This window comes from Somniosus microcephalus, chromosome 9 (assembly GCF_052327205.1).
Source record: "Somniosus microcephalus isolate GS21.2 chromosome 9, FLI_Smic_1.0, whole genome shotgun sequence".
NCBI classification, from domain to species: Eukaryota; Metazoa; Chordata; class Chondrichthyes; order Squaliformes; family Somniosidae; genus Somniosus; species Somniosus microcephalus.
Genome location: NC_140995.1, coordinates 229478659 through 229492231, shown reverse-complemented (window position 1 = coordinate 229492231; position 13573 = coordinate 229478659). Strand labels below are relative to the sequence as shown.

At 42.8% G+C, this 13573-nt stretch overlaps 1 protein-coding gene across 8 annotated transcripts in view; it reads right to left on the bottom strand.

The window, feature by feature from the left end:
• The window catches only part of LOC147113104 (mechanosensitive cation channel TMEM63B-like), a 241547-nt gene that overhangs the window by 192909 nt on the left and 35065 nt on the right, over window positions 1-13573 (bottom strand). For 2 of the 8 annotated variants that reach the window (XM_085997968.1, XM_085997967.1), the window contains exon 2: window positions 10356-10530. The exons of the other annotated variants lie outside the window; for them this stretch is intronic. The gene's annotated coding sequence lies outside the window, so the exon portion shown is untranslated. The remainder of the gene's footprint in view (window positions 1-10355; window positions 10531-13573) is intronic. 8 annotated transcript variants of the gene reach the window in all.

The window sequence follows — 13573 nt, the reverse complement described above, 5'->3', positions numbered from 1 at the left end:
GTCTAGAGGTAACAAAGGCATGGATGAGGGTTTCAGCAGCGGATGAGCTGAGGCAAGGGGCGGAGACGGGCGATGTTACGGAGGTGGAAATAGGCGGTCTTAGTTATGCCACGGATATATGGTCGGAAGCTCATTTCAGGGTCAAATATGACACCAAGGTTGCAAACAGTGTGGTTCAGCCTCAGACATGGGAGGGAGAGGGATGGAGTCAGTGGCTAGGGAACGGAGTTTGTGGCAGGGGCCAAAAACAATGGCTTCGGTCTTCCCAATATTTAATTGGAGGGAACAAAGGAAGAGGTCAGGGGAATTTTTGAATGTAGTTATTCAGACATGGAACACCCTACCAGCATTTTCTGTTGTTATTTCAGCATATATTATAGCGGCTTTCGAAAGAGAAGTGGATAAATATTTGAAATTGAAAAATTTTAAAGGGTATGGGAAAAGAGCAGAGAAATGGGACTAAGTGGCTAGCTCTTTCAGAGAGCAACAGAGGTGTGATGGACAGAGTGGCCTTCTGTGCTGTATAATGTTGATTCTGTGTTAGAATCGTTGGTGAGCTCAAGACGTACAGTTTAAACGGGGTGAATTTACTATTTTTCTTTAGTTATGTAAAAATGCTGCCATGGAAACTGAAGCAAAGGGGAAGCGTCTGCATTCAAGTGAGTCATTGCATTGCAGCGGTCTGTCTAACCTTCCAGGTCAAGTCTTCTACAGGAATATATTTTGTAGATGAGGAGCGATTCATTTAGTGAGTCAAACGTTAATTGGTAAATACTTCATGGTGTGTTGTTTTCTATTGAGAATTAAATCAAAACAAACTGGAAAGGGGGAAGGTCAGGGATATTGAAACTTTTTTTTAAAAAAAGGAACCTCAAAGACTGAATTTCTGTTCTGTCGCAAGTGATGTGTGCTGTGGAGAGCACCTTTAATGGGTTCTCCTTGAAAAGTCTACTAGAGCGAGGGCATTTTACATGCGTCTTGTGTTAGGTAAACAGTGAGGCATGTTCTAGGCCAGGTATTTTATACTTGAGATGCAAGCATGTTTCATCCTTCAAAGCTTAGCTTTTGCTGGCCAACCTTCTCTTGTGTATCAGTGAACTGCTCGATTTATATGCAGAATGGTAATTAAGGGTCATTGCTCTGAAGTGTTAAAAGTAAACTGAATATTTAAAAAAAAAAAATCTTGGTTAGCACCTCCAGGAAAGCTGCTAAACACAGGCAAAACACATGGAGGGAAAAATAGAAAAAAACTCAACCAGTAAACTGTTAGATTAATAGCAGAGAATGGTGACCGTCTGAAAACACCATGTTAAAGGTGCTATATAAACACAGGTTGTTGTTTTAGTGATGATCTTTAATTTAAGCCCTCTAGTTTATAACTCATCGACCAGTCAAAATAGATTTCCCTATTTGCTTCATCAAAACTATTAATTTTGTATCATATCACTTACTTTTCTCTGTTTTAGTGAAAAGAGCCCCAGATTCTCTAGTCACTCACCCTTGGTTTTAACACACAAAACACCAGTAAACAAAGTTGGATTCTCACTCTCTCGTTCAAATTGATGAATTAGAAATGTTTGCAACCGCTGTTTATTGCAGAAATATGTAATTATAATCCCACCGAAACAAAAAGATAAAAACAGGTAGATTTTATATCTTGGCAATGAAATTGGAAGAAAAATAGCTAAAAAAAAACTTTATAAAGCTCTGGTTAGGCCACAACTAGAGTATTGTGCAGCAGCAGCAGCCACGACGACTCGCAGTCCGACTGGGAGGAGGGGAGCCGGGAATGGTGGCCAGAGGGTGAGAGGGAGAAGCAGGCCACCACACGTGGAGCCGAGCCGGCAACAGTGAGGAGGAGGCCGCGGTGACGAGGAGGACGGAGCGGCTGAGGGACATCGTGCTCCCACTGCCACTGGATGCCAAAGAATTGACTTTCTGAACACGGCGCTGTAAGAATAGCTGACGTGTCCCCATGGGGAGTAAGCATTCCATTGTACTAGTTACATATGGCAAATAAAATTGAATTGAATTGTGCCCAGTTCTGGTCACACACTTTAGGAAGGATGCGAAGGTCCTCGAGAGGGTGCAGAAGAGATTTACCAGAATGGTTCTATGGATGAGGGATTTTAGCTACAAGGTTAGGTTGGAGAAGCTGGGGTTGTTCTCCTTGGAGCAAAGGAGGTTGAGGGGAGATATGATAGAGGTGTACAAGATTATGACTAATTTGGATAAGGTAGACAGAAAGGCTGTTCCCATTAGCTGATGGTACAAGGATTAGGGGACACAGATTTAAAGGTTTTGGGCAAGAGATACAGGGGGATGTGAGGGGAAACTTTTTTTTTTTTTTAAATTTTTTTTTAAATAAACACAGTGAGTGGTGACCTGGAACTCGCTGCCGACGGAAGTGGTGGAAGCGGAGGCACTCAATGTTTTCAAGGGGAGACTGGATAGGCACTTGAGGGAAATAAACCTGCAGGGCTACGGGGATAGAGCGGGGGAATGGGACTGACTGGGTTGCGCTACAGAGAGCTGGCACGGACTCGATGGCCGAATGGCCTCCTTCTGTGCCCTAATGACTGACTAAATATGGCAAACCAAAACCTGGAAAGCTTAGTGTGCACAGATACACCTGATTTGTCAGATCCCACAAAATTCTGTAATGGCTGGAATAATCAGCACAGAAATGGAATCAAACCTGGAATCTTCCTTGTTCGTAGATATATTCCACACTGGGAAATACTATCAACTGAGCCACTACAGGAGTCCTGAACAACTTTTAATGCAGATTAGTTAGAAGTAGGATTTTTTTGCCTCGAACTAATAACAAAGTGCCCTATTCATGTAAATATATCAAGTTAATTTTTTTTTTTTTTAATAAATTTATTTTATTTATTTATTTATTTTTAAAGTAATTCAGTTGAAGGACCAAGGTCCATAAAGCAGGATGTCATAATTCAGGCCTCTCCCGCCACCATTTGCTCTGATGTTCCTGGCTAGACTAAACTTTCCATCAGCAGGCTTGATCCCCAATGAGCTGAAACCTATATTTTTATTCATCAGCGTGTATAACAACTTGCATTTATATAGTGTCTTTAACATAGTAAAAATCCCGAGGTGCTTCAGGGGTGCAGTCAGACAAACATTGACAGAGCCAAGAGGAGGAGACATTTGGATAGGTGACTAAACACTGGGTCAAAGGTAGGAGTGTCTTAAAGGAAGAGAGAAAGATGGAGATTTAGGGAGGGAATTCTAGAGCTTAGGGCCTAAGACAGCTGAAGGCACGGACGCCAATAGTAGGGTGAAGGAAGTTGGAGATGTACAAGAGGCTAGAAGGAGGAAAATAGAGCTCTTGGAGGGCTGGAGAAGGTTTACAGTGATAGAGAGGGGCGAGGCCATGGAGGGACGGAACACTCGGATGAGAATTTTAAATTGTCTAATGTTGTAATTTTAATCTACAATGATATCCAATTAAGTTGGAATGAGTTCAGATGAGGGGTATGCCATCTGCAAGACTGTTAAGCACCCATCTCCTCCCCCCGCCTGATTTCAGTAAAAAACACACACAAATATGTGGTCTAGTATACTCTTGCCAACCATGGTTGAAACATGACAAAAACACAACATGATCTATCCACCCAAGGGCAACCCACAAGCCACATTATTTCCTTTTGTTTACCTACTAGGATGCAAAATGCAGCGGCTCTGGGGCTGCAAGTCAATTCTACAAACAGCATCTTCTTTCAGCGAACAGTTTAAGTAACCATCCATGTAGTGGGTGAACGCCATCAACAAAGTAACATGAATGGCTACATTTCTGAGCAAAAACAGACAGCTTTCACTGGCTTCTGAATTGACAATTAAGATGAATAAGTAACTCTTCAGTTAACCCTTTCCCTGTTGCAGAGGATGAAGAGATAGTAATTGTTCTAGGAAACAATCGCAAAGAACAAAGTCGAGGGAAGCTGCACTCCACAGTGCAAAGGCCTCAGACTCACACTGACAGTTTAAAAAAAAAAATCAGTCCTTACTTAATGAATGCATCTGTGTAGACAATGACACACCTTTGCATCTTCATTGTTTTTTATGCAGCGAGTTATGATGATCTGGAATGTACTGCCTGAAAGGGCGGTGGAAGCAGATTTACTAACTTTCAAAAGGGAATTGGATAAATACATGAAGAGGGAGATTTGCAGGGCTCTGGGGAAAGGGCAGGAAGTGGGACTAATTGGTTAGCTCTGTCAAAGAGCCAGCACAGGCACGATGGGCCAAATGGCCTCCTTCTGTGCTGTATCATTCTATGATTAGGCTCAGTAACTTCTTCAAAGCCAGCTCCCCTGCTTATTCATTTATAAATCATTTTCACCAGCCTAATCTGAAGATTTCTTTAATCCCCAAAAAGAATACAGTATATCTTGCTAAATAGCTGCAAGAGACATTGATAGGAATTTTAATTGCTACAATTAGGTGTTTCACCTTTTTAAAAAACTGCGCACGTCTCCGAAGAATGCCACGTTACCTCATTTCAACATTTCTCGAGTGTTGGTCTTTATTGGTATACTAGGGTCTGATGGGAGATATGATTACCCAATGCCATAGCGTCCAAAAATGTGGGACCAGCTCTCCCAGGTTAGTTTATTCTGCTGGAACAGGAAGCTTTAATCTAATGGCAGATATTAATCCACATTTCCACGGGGCCATGAAGCCATCAGTTCCCTGTAAATCTGTCCAAAGCACAAATAACAGGGCGATATGCATCTGTAATAAGCTGTCCTCGAATGTAAAAACACCAAGAGTGTAGCAATGCTAGTTAATCTAATAATTACTGTTTTAATTACTAATGAAAACCAGTTCCCCAATGCTTCAGTAGGTAAATAGAGCTCCTGGTATATTTGGTTATCCAGAGCAGGAAGGTGCAGGTTCAATCATGGCTCTGTGCTCATTTAGCTGGTCTTCATCCAGTGGCTGCTGCTAGAACGTATACACACAGATATCCATTATATCTGTTGAGATGAATCCCACCGTTGAACAGCCTACCGAAATTCACAGGCAAGGGTTGCATAAGAAAATTGGACACTCGGGTGAGGTACTATAGGGCTGCTGGGCCCCTCTAGAATCAGATCTGTAAATCGGCACCTTCAGCAAGGGGAAGCAGAAAAAAATTCATAACAAATGAAACTGGAAAAATTGGCAATGTTTAAAAAGGGATGATGGTGCAATAGATGTACACGAACGAGAGAGAAACTGCCATGTTGCCGTTACAGGAAAACTGTGCTCATCAACCTGATGGTTTCAGCCATTGTTTTCATGCTCACGCTTGTAAAGTCTCCCGGCACTATAGAGCGGTGCAGTTTTACGAAGAGCGTGGCAAAGCCCATTAAAAGCTACGGGCAGCTTTTGAAGGATGTTTTCTACTACAAATTGGGCTGTAGATCTTTGGGGGAGAAAAACCATGTTACATAGAAGGTCACACCAGAGGAAGCATCAGGTGAAACAAGATTATGTGGATATTCCAAACAAAACATTTGTTACTAAGCAGATCACAAAGAGATGTCTGGGCACGCATAACTCGCTCAAGGGATTCAGGTGATGTTAATAGACTCATACGCTATTGTTTTACTCTTGAACATGCTCAGAATTGTGACAGCAGAAATGGCCCTGCAAATGGCCTCAGGATTCCCAGAGTAGGGAGTATGGTGGGAGAAAAGAAAAAAAAACAGGGTTCCTGCTCCAGAGGCTTTTGCTGGAATTGCAAGGTACTGAGGATGAATAATGTCCACGAACAGCACCTCAATAAGCAATCAATATCTTTGGGTGGGGATGTGGGAGAAAATTGGCAAGAGAAAAAACAAGCTGGGTACAATATATTCAGGGTCCAAGACCTGAAGTAAATCGCTTGAGGAGCAACAGACTTTCTTAAAAGGAAAAATCATCTCCGCATTTGGAACATCCGAATAGCTAATAAGTGAATAACCCACACATTACGGTAAGAGCCATGCAGAGCAGAAAGATCTCGAGTTCAAACCCTGGTTTATGTTAAGTAGCAGTAGGAATAGTCACGCATAGCCTCATCTTCAGGCAAGGGATATCCAATGGCTCCCACTAGAACGTGCCCAACTAGACAACCTACATTCAAAGCCTTCACATCAAGCAAACCGCCTCTTTCTTGGATCACACATGGAGTGGTTGTCAGGTGAGACACTGGAGGACACAATGGCTGGGGAACCATACCCCAGCACAAAACACTAGTTATGGTCCCTGGGGGGGGGGGGGGGGGGGAAACAGAGCAAAAAACTGATGTAATCTTCAGTATCCACAGCAAAAAAAATCTTGAAGCACAAACTACTTGAGCTGGCCAGACAGGAAACACAACCGTCACTGCAAATATTATAGGCAACTTCACCAATTCAAATTATTGGATAATTCTATTTTTTTAAGCACGTAAAATGACCGAATTCTCAGTAGAGACTTTATCCCTTTTATATAGTGGAACTGCTTCCAATGGTACAATAATGTTTCTTACTTTTGCTTTGCTGCTTGTTCAGAGTTCGGAGATCCAGTAAATGCAATCTTCTCACTTGATCTTTCAAGTATCACAGCTTGCACTAATATTTTAAATATTGTTTTTTGAAAAAAAACAATTTGTCATTGATAATTTCAAGCATCAATGAATTTTAACTTGGTACACAAGAATGCAGGAAGATCACAGGAGGCGCACTATATACACATTAGGAACTCTCCTCCCAACCCCAATGGAAGACTAGCTACCACGTAACTTTCCAAGTACTGTAGAACAAAGATTGCCACATTATTATTACACAGTTGACTTGGCAGTTTGAGAATTTGAATTCAGTTTTTTTTAAATCTGGAAATAAGTGACCATGAAGCTGTCGGATTGTCATAAAAACCTATCTGGTTCACGAATGTCCTCGAGGGAAGGAAACCTGCCGTCCTTACCTGGTCTGGCCTGTGTGACTCCAGTCCCACACCAATCTGGTTGACTCTTAACTGTGCTCTGAACAACAACTTGCATTTATACAGCGCCTTTAACATAGTAAAACGTCCCAAGGTGCTTCACAGGAGCGATTATCAAACAAAATTTGACACCGAGCCACATAAGGAAATATTGGGGCAGATGACCAAAAGCTTGGTTCAAAGAGGTAGGTTTAAAGGAGTGTCTTAAAGGAGGAGAGAGGCGGAGAGGTTTAGGGGGGGGGGGGGGGGGGGGAATTCCAGAGTTTAGGGCCTAGGCAGCTGAAGGCACGGCCGCCAAAGGTGGAGCGATTGAAATCAGGGATGCACAAGAGGCCAGAATTGGCGGAGCACAGAGATATCAAGTGGCCTAGCAAGCTACTCCAAGTTGTACAAAACTGCCAGCAGGTCAAGGCGGCAGCCCATCATCACCTTCGCAGGGCAAATAGAGATGGGCAATAAATGCTGGCCCTGCCAGTGACAACATCATCCTGAGAATGAATAATAAATAAAGGATTGCACCTAGCTCGTGGTATCAGTTACACAGCGTGCAGAGACACTGAACAGAGGCCAGGGGGAGAAAAAAAGCAAATTGGAGGGCCAGCTCTAAAGGAGGAGAATGGTGTGGGGACAGGAAGTACACAACCGAGAGATCAGAACGGCAAAAAATATTGAGTAGAATCAAAAATACGTTACAGCATCTACACTTAAATGTTAACATAACTTTTTGGCAGACACGCTCACTGGGGAACTTTAGTAGATGAAGGCAGAAAAATCTCGTGAGTGAGTGAGTGAGTGAGTAGACGCAATCTACAGCATAAATCTACAGCAAGATTCTGCACCAATTGGCTTGTTTCACAGGCACAGAAACCATTCCATTAAATCTTTCTCTGCAACTGCAGCATTTCCCATCGGTTTAGCCAACCCATCATCTGCCACTTCACTTCTTTTTCTCCGCCACCAAAAACAATATCCTCACCATCTCTCCTGAAGACCACCAACTCTCGAGGGGTACTTTTTAACCGATGTTGGCAGCCCATAAGTGCCTCACTGAAATGTCCCAGACACAGTATGTGCACAGATTACTTTACCATGGAGAGTGTCACAACCAAGCTCAATCCTGTCCTCATCCAACATTCAGACATGTGCATTTTCTGCTTAAGAGCCAGTGCGTAATGATTAGACGTGGGGGTCCTGGCTGACTTTAAACACACCAAGGCCAGCAACGCTGTGACAAGCTCACTCAGCACAAAAGCAGGGAGAATGGGACATATAGACTCTTGTATGGTTTTGCGCAACATTGGGCAGTCCCTATATCCATGAAGCCAACAGAAGGACTCAGTTTTTATTTTCTTAAAAATGGGAAACTCTTTCTTCTCCCTCCCACCCTAGCTGAAAAGATCTGCTCCCCTGTCTCTGTAAATGTTGCTAAGATGGGTTGCTAGGCTCACCATCTTACCCCAAATCATCGAATGATACCACACAGGAGACTATTCGTGCCTTTGTCGTCTCTCTCTTTCCCTCCCCCCACCCCCCAAAGCCCAGGTATACACCCACTCCCTTGCCCCCACCCCCACCTGCATATATTCCAGGTTAATACACAACGGAGATCAAACTAACATGTATCTGGTACTGGCAACCTGTGGTACAAAACGAAGCTCCAAGACTGCATCAATAAGATACTACAAGACCTGATCTACTGAATGCAAAGTTTAAGTAAATACTTGTGCATGTTTTGCAACACATTTTTGATGCCAAACCAATCCAGAGTTTTCAGCAAGAATTGATTCCCAGAAATCAACCAGCAGGAACTTGCAGTTCAGAACAAAGTGAACTTCAGGAGAATCTATAGTGTAAACAATGCAGCAGATTTGCAAAACTGACACCGCGCCCTTCGAGGAGATCATCACAGACCTACGCACATATGTTGTGTAGACACATGGAGTGATGGGGAACTACCAACATACAGTACAGCTCTGGAGAGGCCCACAGATAATATGCAGGGCAAACCCACAAAGCACTTCAAGGCAGACATTGAACCAACTCAGGAAGTGCCAGTGTAAAAAAAAAGGTCCACATTCTCAGCCCTCACCTTCTACAGTGACTGTCAGCCACAGCTTTAAAAAAACTCAATCCAATTAAAAATATTTGAAGATATACTGGCTTAGCCAGTTTTTTGTGCTTTGAATTCTACCTGCCACAAGCCCCCCAACCTCCTTCAACTTGGAGGGTCCACAACTAAAACATTAATCACCAGTTCTCTCCATAGATGCTGCCTGACCATCTGAGTGTTGCCAGCATTTTGCTTTTGTTTCATTAAACTGTGGTCCTACTTTCTGTCTAGGTGGACAGAATAGTCCCCATGGCACTTTTTTTTTTTTTTGGGAAGTGAAGCAAGAAGTTCTCCTGGTGTTTCAACCAAAACTCCTCCGTCAACCACCAAAAACAGATTAACTGGCTCAATCACTGCTGTTTATGGGACCTTGCTGTGCACAAATTGTCTGCAACACATGCCTACAAAGCAACAGTGACTACACTTCAAAGATAATCCTTCACTACGCCAAGGGATATCCTGAGGTCATGAAAGGCACTTTACAAATGAAAGTTCTTATGTCCTTGCCAGGAAGTGACAAAGCACACAGTATCTTGTGCAGAAATCCTGGCTCCCATTTCAACTAGGGATGGACACCAAATGTAGTCATGCCAACACTGCCCACATCCCAGAAACTAAAATTAAAAAGGCATCTTCAGCAAACCGTGGGCTTTCTAGAGTATGAAACTACAGTTTATTAGTTCGTGACTTGAGAAATAACTTCCCACAAATGGGAACATTGCTGCATCCAGCTCCATTTAGACCCAGCCATTTTTCAGTTCATACGGGACTGGACAATAATAAGCATGCACTGCAACCTGACTCAAATCAGCATTCATCTTCTGTTCTGAACAACAGAACCTTTTTTTAAATGTGTGGATTCTTGAGAACACAGTCACCTCCAAGTCACCCACCATTCTGATACAATCTGAACCATAACCACAAAGAAAATAGGGTAATTTACCACCTTGCTTTCATAGAACACTTCCAGAGGTAATGTTCTTTTAAAACCTCTTCGGGACAAAATAATACAGAAGGACTTGATGTTGGGTTTGAGATCAATTAAAAAGGTTGCGTTTTTGGGGCAACTTGCCTTTTTCGGTCCAAATATCCTGCTTCGTAGCCTTCGGTTTCATCCAGTGTCAAATCCAATGTAGCACATTAAAATAAATATCAAATACCAAAATTTGCATACCAGGCAATTATCTACAGCTAGGCGTCGTGTGTCTGGAATACTGCTGCTTGTTGTGTGTAATTAAGGATCAGCAAACACAAAATCAAAATCAGTCACCTGCAATTACAGACAGCTGCCTCATCAGTTGTGATGTGGATGAAGAGGCCCAGTCAGAAATGACCCCAGCAGAGTGAGGAATTCTATCCAGCTCGACCAAGTAGTCACGGGTGGGCTTTGCATTCATCAGAACCCAGCTGCTACCCTGTAGTTTTCCCAGAATAATACTTGCTCCCTGGATGATTAAAGATAGTTAAAATGAGACAGCAAAAGGCTTTTGACAAATGCAAGGTTCTTTATATATTTAGCTCGGTTCACTACTGTATTAAGTACAGAGGGATTTTAAAAAAGGGAATCAAAGGGGCAAAGAGAAAGTAGGAGAATAGATTCGTGGCCAACATAAAAAGGAATCCAAAAAAGTCTTTTACAAACATAAATAGTGAAAGGGTAGTCAAAGGAAGGGTGGGGCTGATTAGGGACCAAAAAGGAGATGATCTTGTGGAGGCTGAGGTACTAAATCGAAATGAGTACTTTGCATCTGTCTCCACTAGAGAACAGGATGCTGCTAATGTAATAGTAAAGGAGGAGGCAGTAGCGATATCGGATAGGATATAAATTGATGGAGGAGGTACTTAAAAGGTTGGCAGTCGTAGGAAAGTCACCTGGTCCAGATGGGATACATCCTAGGTTACTGAGGGAATAAGTGTGGAAATTGCAGAGGTTCTGGCCACAATCTTCCAATCCTCCTTGGTTATGGGGACGATGCCAGAGGACTCGAGGATTGCAAATGATACACGCCTGTTTAAAAAGGGGAGAGGGATAAATCCGACAACTACAGGCCGGTCAGCCTAACGTTGGTGGTGGGGAAACTTTTAGAGACAATAATCTGGGACAAAATTAATTGGCATTTGGAAAAGTATGAGCTAATAAATGAAAGTCAGTAAGAATTTGTTGAAGGCAAATTGTGTTTGACTAACTTGATTGACTTCTTTGATAAAGTAATGGATAGGGTTAATGAAGGCAATGTGGTTGATGTTGTGCCTATGGGCTTTCAAATGGAGTTTGACAAAGTAGAATAGCAAAATACTGTGGATGCTGGAAATCTGAAACAACAGAAAATGCTGGAAACACTCAGCAGGTCAGGTAGCATCCGTGGAGAGAGAAACAGAGTTAACGTTTCAGGTCGATGACCCTTCGTCAGAACTGGAAAAAGTTAGAGATGTAACAGGTTTTATGCAGGTGCAAAGGCAGGGAAAGGGGAGGAAAGAACAAAAGGAATAATCTGTGCTAAGGTGGAAGGCAGGAGAGATTAAATGGGGATGGCAGAATCATCAACAGCTGCTGCCTGAAAAAAATAGGGGCAGGGGTTATAGTCTGAAATTGTTGAACACAATATTGAGTCCAGAAGGCTGTAAAGTGCCGAATCGAAAGATGAGCTTATGTTGAGCTTCATTGGAACAGTGCAAGAGACCGAGGACAGAGTGGTCAGAGTGGAGCGGAGAATTAAAGTGACAAGCCAGCGGAAGCTTGGGGTCACCATACGGACTGAACGGAGGTGTTCCGCAAAGTGGTCAACCAATCTGCGTTTGGTCTCCCCAATATAGGAGGCCACATCACGAGCAGCAAACACAGTATACTAAATTGCAAGAAGTACAAGTAAATCGCTGTTTCACCTGGAAGGGGTGTTTGGGGCCCTGGACAGTGGGATGGGAGGAGGAGGTAAAAGGGCAGGTGTTGAATCTCCTAGCCTCAGATAAGAGTATTGTGTTCATAAGAACATAAGAAATAGGAGTAGCCATTTGGCCCCTCGAGCCTGCTCTGCCATTCAAGAAGATAATGGTTGATCTTCTATCTCAACTCCACTATCCCCATATCCCTCGATTCCCTTAATACCCAAAAATCTATCGATCTCTGACTTGAATATACTCAATGACTGCCTCCACAGCCCTCTGGGGTAGAGAATCCCAAACATTCACCACCCTCAGTGAAGACATTTCTCCTCATCTCAGTCCTAAATGGCCAACCCCTTATTCGGAGACTGTGACCCCTGGTTCTAGACTCCTCAGCCAGGGGAAACACCCTCCCTGCATCTACCCTGTCAAGCCCTGTAAGAATTTTGTACATTTCAATGAGATCACCTCTCATTCTTCTAAACTCTAGCGAATATAGGCCTAGTCTACTCAATCTCTCCTCATAGGACAATCCCCCCATCCCAGGAATCAGTCTGGTGAACCTTTGTTGCACTCCCTCTATGGCAAGTCTATCCTTCCTTAGGTAAGGAGACCAAAACTGTACACAATACTCCAGGTGTGGTCTCACCAGGGCCCTATATAAATGCAGTAAGACATCTTTACTCTTATACTCAAATCCTCTTGTAATAAAGGCCAACATACCATTTGCTTTCCTAATTGCTTGCTGTACCTGCATGTGAACTTTCAGTGATTCGTGCACAACGACACCCAGGTCCCTGAACACCAACATTTCCCAATCTCTCACCATTTAAAAAATACTCTGCTTTTCTATTTTTCCTACCAAAGTGGATAACTTCACATTTCTCCACATTATATTCCATTTATCATGTTCTTGCCCACTCACTTAGCTTGTCATACCCCTTGGAAGCCCCTTTGCATCCTCCTCAACTTACATTCCCACCCAGCTTTGCATCATCAGCAAACTTGGATATATTACATTTGGTCCCCTTCTCCAAATCATTAATATAGATTGTGAATAGTTGAGGCCCAAGCACTGATCCTTGCGGTGCCCCACTAGTTACAGCCTGCCCACCAGAAAATGACCTGTTTATTCCTACTCTGTTTTCTGTCCATTAACCAATCCTCAATCCATTATTACCCCCAATCCCATGAGCTCTAATTTTGTATAATAACCTCTTGTGTGGCACCTTATCGAATGCCTTCTGAAAATCCAAATACACCACATCCACTGGTTCCCCCTTATCTATTCTGTTAGTTACAACCTCAAAAAACTCCAACAGATTTGTCAAACATGATTTCCCTTTCATAAATCTGTGTTGACACTGTCCAATCCGATTATTATTTTCTAAATGCCCTGTTACCACATCCATAATAATAGATTCTAGCATTTTCCCTACTACTGATGTCAGGCTAACTAGTTTCTCTCTCCCTCCTTTCTTAAATAGTGGGGTTACATTTGCTACCTTCCAATCCACGTGAACCGTTCTAGAATCGATGGAATTTTGGAAAATGACAACCAATGCATCCACTATCTCTATAGCCACCTCTTTCAAAACCCTAGGATGT